At 46.7% G+C, this 6,816-nt stretch overlaps 1 pseudogene; it reads right to left on the minus strand.

Moving 5' to 3' along the window:
- Positions 1-6,816, minus strand: part of LOC112072063 (mitogen-activated protein kinase kinase kinase kinase 5-like) — an 80,170-nt pseudogene that overhangs the window by 23,231 nt on the left and 50,123 nt on the right.

Below are 6,816 nucleotides of genomic sequence, written 5' to 3' on the forward strand. Positions count from 1 at the left end.
CACACAGCGACATTGTGCGCACGCACCTCAGCCATGTCCTCTTTACAGTATGTCTGTGGTCACACCTCTCATGTCCTTCTTACAGTATGTCTGCGCGTCCACACCTCACATGTCTCTTACAGTATGTCTGGGTCACACTCAGCCATGTCCTCTTAAGTATGTTCGGGTCACACCTCACCAGTCCTCATTACGTATTGTCTAGGTCACACCTGCCTCATGTCCTCTTTACAGTATGTCTGGTCACCCACCTCACCAATGTCCTCTTACAGTATAGTCTGGTCCCACCTCCACCCAGTTCCTCAGAATAACGTATTCTGGGCACACCTACACCAATTCCCCTACAGTATGCCGGGTCCACACCTCACCATGTCCTCTTACAGTATTGCTGGTCACACCGTCACATCATGTTTCCTCTTACAGTAAGTTGAGGCACACCCTCACCAATGTCCTCTTGCTTGGCCACCGTACAGCCTTTAGTATTCTGGTACACCTCACCATTTCCTCAGGTCCACTCATCCTCATACAGTATGTCTGGGTCACACCTCCACAGTCCCTTCACAGTATGTCGGTTCACACCTCACCATGTCCTCTTCCAGAAGTTTATGGGTCACGTCACCTGACATATCCCTCTTCCAGATGTCTGGAGCACACCTCACCATTCCTGCTTACAGAGAGTCTGGGCACACCTCAACCATGTCCTCTCTACAGTAGGTCTGGGTCCAATAACACCTCAAACCATGTCCTCTTACAGTGTCTGGGTCACCCGATCCACCACGTCCTCTTACAGTATGTCTGGGTCCACCTCACAGTCCTCTTTCAGTATGTCTGGTCACACTCAACCACCGTCCTCTAACATGTATGTCTGAGGTCACACCTCACCATGTCCTCTTACACGTATAGTCGGGCACACTCACCGATCCTCTTACAGTATGCTAGGTGCACACCTTCACCATGTCCTCTGTCACAGTATGCACTCGTCTCTAAGTTTGGGTCCACACCTCACCATGCCTCTTACAGTTAAGTCTGGGTCACACCTCACCATGTTCCTCTCTAGCAGTATGTCGTGGTCCACACCTCACCATGTCCTCTACAGATAGTCTGGCTCACACTCACCAATGTCCTCTATACAGTATGATCGGGTCAACCATCTTACCATGCCTCTTCACGTATGTCTCGGTCACACCTCACTCTGCCCCTCTATAACAGTATGTCTGGGCAACCTCACCATGTCTCTCTTACATATGTCTGGGTCACACACTCACCAATGCCCTCTTACAGTATTGTCTGAGGCATCGACATCACACATCCTTAAATCTTCCACTCTGTCCTCTTACAGTAGATCGGTTCACTTGTTGTCTTCTACTTGCCAAGATATCAGTTAGTCAAACAATGTATTATGTCAGTAATTCAAAACGTATTTCAAGGAAAGAGGTGTATCGACTGTGTTGTGCGTGTCGTAAAAGCGAAGTCACGCCCCTCTGCTGTTGTGTAAATGGAATAGACAACAGTGGAATTATAGGCAATTAGAGACACCCCCAATCAAAGATGGTCATGCAGTTGGTGACCACAACACTTCTATGCCTATGCTTCCTGGCTGATGTTTTGGTCACTTTTGAATGCTGGCGGATGCTTAACTCACCTCGTACGTCGGTAGCATTAGACGGAGTTCTACAACCCACACAGTGCTCAGGTAGTGCAGCCTCATCCGGCATGGCACATCAATCAGCTGTGCAAAACGGTATTGCTGTGTCTTCAGCGTAGTGTCCAGAGCAATGGAGGCGCTTACCAGGAACAGCAGTACATCAGGAGACGGGGAGGCCGTAGGAGGGCAAACAACCCAGCAGCAGGAACCCACTACCTCCGCCTTGTGCAAAGAGGAGCAGAAGGAGCACGCCGAGGCCCTGCCCAAAATGACCTCCAGCAGCGCCACAAATGTGCGATGTTCTGCTCAAACGACTCAAGGAAACAGACTCCTTGATGGTATGAGGGCCGACGTCCACAGGTGGGTTGTGCTGTACAGCCCGAACACCGTGCAGGACGTTTTGCATTTGCAGACGAACACCAGATGGCAATTCGCCACTGCGCCCTGTGCTCTCTCACAGAATGAAAGCAGGTTCCACACTGAGCACATTGACAGACTGACAGTCTGGAACGCCGTGAGAACGTTCTGCCTGCCTGCCAACATCCTCAGCATGAACCGGTTTGAGTGGGCAGGCATGGTGTGGTGGCATTTCTTTGGGCCGCACAGCCTCCAGGGCTTGCCAGCAGGTAGCCTATGCCGATTATTACTCGAGATGAGATCTCAGACCCCTGTGAGACATATGCTGGGTGCGGATTGCCCTGAGGTTCTCCTAATGCCAAGACAATGCATAGACCTCATGTCGGGCTGGAGTGTGTCACGCAGTTCCTGCAAGAGGAAGCATTGATGCTATGAGACGGGCTCCGCCCGTTCCCCAGACTGCAAATCCATTGCACATCTGAATCATGTCTCGCTCCATCACCAACGGCCACGATTGCACCACAGGACTTCCAGGAGTTGGCGGATCTTTAGTCCAGGTTCTTGGGAGGAGATCCTCACGAGACATCCGCCACCTCATCAGGAGCATCCCAGGCATTGTAGGGAGGTCATACAGAGCACGTGGAGCCACCACACACTACTTGAGCCTCATTTTGACTTGTTTTAAAGACATTAAATCAAGAGTTGGATCACTGTAGTGTGGTTTATCCACTTTAATTTTGATGCTGACTCCAAATCCAGACCTCCATGGGTGATAAATTTGATTTCCATTGATAATTTTTGATGTGTTTTCGTTGTCAAGCACATCAACTATGTAAAGAAAAAAAAGTATTTAATAAGATATTCATTCATTCAGATCTAGGATGTGTATTTTTACGTTTCCCTTAATTTTTTTGAGCGTGTATTTTCAACAACTAGGCCTAATGGTAGATTAAATCTAGCCTATAGTCAAGGTTTTAGAAAAAGAACAATGGGCCATTGAGATCGTAATGAAGATAAAAGAACCACATTCCAGATAGTTTGATGAGAAAGAATGAGTTAATGTACTCATTGTAGCTGGTCAAAATAGATGGTTCAGAAGTAAGATTGAATAGGACCAGACATGTAGAATGCTTCAGGACTTTGATTTTCGTCCATCTAAGTTTCCCCTGCACAGCCCTAACAATGCCCAGCTGAGTATGTAGGATAGGACTGTTGTCTGTCAGATAGATATGCAGAATAGTATGGGTTGTTGGTCATCTTTGACGTTTTCTTGAGAGGATGCAGTTAGGACAGATAGCTATTTGTGTTTTTTTGGTCTTGTAAAACATTTATTTTGCGTGTGTGTGTGTGCGTGGGCGTGCGACAGTCTGTGTGTCCTTACCAGGGTCTGATGCTGTGGACGTAGATAGCAGATTGGGGCTACTGCCACTGGCTGACAGGTAGTCCGGACCAGAGTGCTCCACCTTACAATTAAAATACCTTCATTACCTCAAACTTGGGAAATTCCTTAAGCATGTTAAGCTTCACAGTGTCATTTAAAACACACAGAATATCATGAATATTCAAACATTGTAATAGAAAAAGAGATACATAAACACATACCTTGTTGCCATGCTCTGGGGTGCTGAGTCTCCGAGGGAACAGGCCTGGACCTGGGCTGTCCTCTGAGCATGGAAACCTCCTCACTGTCAGACACCTCTCATCACTCACATCTGGCTCGTCTGACAAACTGCTCAGATGAGGCTGAAAGAGTGAAAGGAGGAGAAGGAGAGGAAGGAGAGGAGGAGGAGAGGAAGAGGGAAGGAGAGGAGGAGGAGAGGAAGAGAGGAGAGGAATATGGGAAAGAGAGGAGGAGGAGAGGCAGAGGAAGAGAGGAGAGGAAGATGGGAAAGAGAGGAGGAGGAGAGGCGAGGAAAGGAGGAGAAGGAGAGAATATAGGAGAAGGAGATGACGAGAACATAGGAGAGGAGGAGATGAAGAAGAGAACAGAGGAGAGGAAGAGGGAAGGAGAGGAGGAGGAGAGGAAGTGAACAGAGGAGAGGAGGAGATGAAGAAGAGAAGAGGAGAGGAGGGAGCAGGAGGAAAACAAGGGGTTATGAACACGCCTGTTGGTCAGGTATATGCAGAACAGTGGCCGCAGTTCAAACACTTAAAAGGACACACCCTATCCCCTCAGGCCTCAAATGAAGTGCACACTTCTGATGACGTGTCATGACGTCTGACGAGTGTACACTTGCAGGCCAAGGGGCGAGGGAGGAAGGAATGATTTTCAAAAATGGGATTGCCCTTGCCCGGGAATTTGTCACTCGTTCATCCCGCGATGATTCTGCCAGTGTTTCCTCGGGAAAAATGTGTAGCAGTGGGGGCAAACACCCCTGTTTTGGGGGGGTCCAGAGTCCCCCTTGGATCATGTTCATGTCGGAGGACTGAGTAGCTCAGTTCTGGTGACTTTAGAGGACATTCTACTCTTAAAATAATGAAAATAAAATGATACTGATGCCATCTAAAATATAATTTCCACCTCCAGAAATGAGCCCAATAACMTATTGATAAATTGTTTTGTACAAATTATTTTAACATATTGGACCATCTATTTAGCCTATGCATGGTCCATATTATTATTGACTTGCCTAGTTAACCTTTATTTAAATAAGTGATCAGGTATGCTATTAGCAATAAGCATTATCACCTGTAGCCCAACTGCTATAAACGKGCTGAAATATGGGGTCGCCTGTCWGCATTTTATTTTATTTATTCAACCTTTATTTAACTAAGCAAGTCTGTTAAGAACAAATTCTTATTTACAATGACGGCCTATGGGACTCCCAATCACGGCCGGTTGTGACACCGCCTGGAATCGAACCAGAGTGTCTGTAGTGCCGCCTCTAGCACTGAGATGCAGTGCCTTAGACCGCTGCGCCATTCAGGTGCCCAATAGGCCATTTACCCTATTGGGATAATCAGATCTCAAATTTAATCTTTAAACTAGTTCGCATCATATTGATGAATTTGATGTCACAAAAAAACTTGCATAAACACAGTGAATATAATGTACCTACCTGTTAGTAAACCTGGAGTAACCTGCCACCTGGGGTAAAACTTACTGTACTTCTCACAGAAACCACTTCATGTCACAATATTTTCCCTGGTTACCACTACTCTTGCACAACCCCAAAATATAACTTGTCTGATCCCATTTTTTAAAGTCACTCCCTCCAAATAATTTTGAGGTAAGGTGGTGTGTTAGCCCAGGTTACCCCGGAGTAGAGAAATAAATCAAGTAGGAATGGAAAGCTGGGATCCTCCTCTTTTTAACAAAGGCCATTTTGCTGTTTTCCCCCACGATGGCAAGAATTGTTGTGCATTGACTGCTTGTCACAATCTAATGTTTCACTCTCAATGGCACTCGTTCGTAACTTCAACGCACCTCAAGAGGAATATCTCTCACACAGAATAACAAGCCATCTAGGTAAATAGATCAACTATTCTACTATGTGCTTGTCAGATTGTTCTATTCGTTACTCGTTTTTATTTGCAGAGGAAAAGTAAACATCTTCCAAGTGCGCCACGGCAACGATTTTGCCGTGGCGCAGCGCCACAGCTAAATGACTGCAGCGGAAACACTTGATGCAGAAAACCCAAGCATATGCAGTGAATTAGGCTTTACCTCTAGAAGTAGAGGAGGTACATTGGGCGTTTACCTTTGGAGGTAGAGGAGGTGGGATTCCTTGCTTGAGGGTCGACCTAGAATGGGTAGAGACCAAACAGTCAGGCAGCTGGATATTTGTCCGTCTGTGTGTGTGTGTGTGTGTGTGTGTGTGTGTGTGTGTGTGTGTGTGTGAGCAGCACTTACAGCTCCACGTCTTCAAAGGCATCCTCCAGATGGGCCATATGTCCCCTGGGGGGGGAAGAGAGAGAGAATAAACAGATCAGAGAGAAGAGAGGGATCAGAGAGAGGACAGGTACAGAGTCTTCAGGGCTGGGTTGAAGTGGAGGATGTAATGTTACCATCAGGGGTCGGGGTCAACTGCACTGAACAAGAATAGAAACACAACATGCAAAAAAATGTCATTGATTTTCCTGAGTTAAAGTTCCTATGAGGAAATCAGTACATTAGAGCTGAATTAATTTCAAATCTATGGATTTCACATGACTGGGAATACAGATATGCATCTATTGGTCACAGATACCTTAAAGGGAAAAAAAGGGGGAAAAAGGGCATCACAGTCGGCCTCAGGATCTCGGTATTTTTGTGCATTCAAATACATTTCCATCGATAAAATGCAAATTGTGTTTGTTGTCCGTAGTTTATTCCTGCCCATTCCACAACCCCACCGCCACCATGAGGCACTCTGTTCACAACGTTGACGTCAGGAAACCCGCTCGCCCACACAACGCCAAACACGTGGTCTGCAGTTGTGAGGTAGATTAGATGTACTGGAGGCGGCTTATGGTAGAGAAATGAACATTCAATTCTCTGGCAACAGCTCTGGTGGACATTCCTGCAGTCAGCATGCCAATTGCACGCTCCCTCAAAACTTGAGACATCTGCTGCATTGTGTAAACTGCACAGATTAAAGTGGCCTTTTATAGCGCCCAGCACAAGGTGCACCTTTGTAATGATCATGCCGTTTAATCAGCTTCTTGATATGACACACCGGTCAGGTGGGTGGATTATCTTGGCAAATGAGAAATGCTCACTAACAGGGGTCAGAGAGAACAGGAGTCAGGACTGTATGATTCAGGGGTAAAGGGCAGGGGTCAGAGAGAACAGGAGTCTGGACTGTATGATTCAGGGGTAAAGGGCAGGGGTCAGA

Source organism: Salvelinus sp. IW2-2015, unplaced genomic scaffold, assembly GCF_002910315.2.
Source record: "Salvelinus sp. IW2-2015 unplaced genomic scaffold, ASM291031v2 Un_scaffold1811, whole genome shotgun sequence".
NCBI lineage: Eukaryota > Metazoa > Chordata > Actinopteri > Salmoniformes > Salmonidae > Salvelinus > Salvelinus sp. IW2-2015.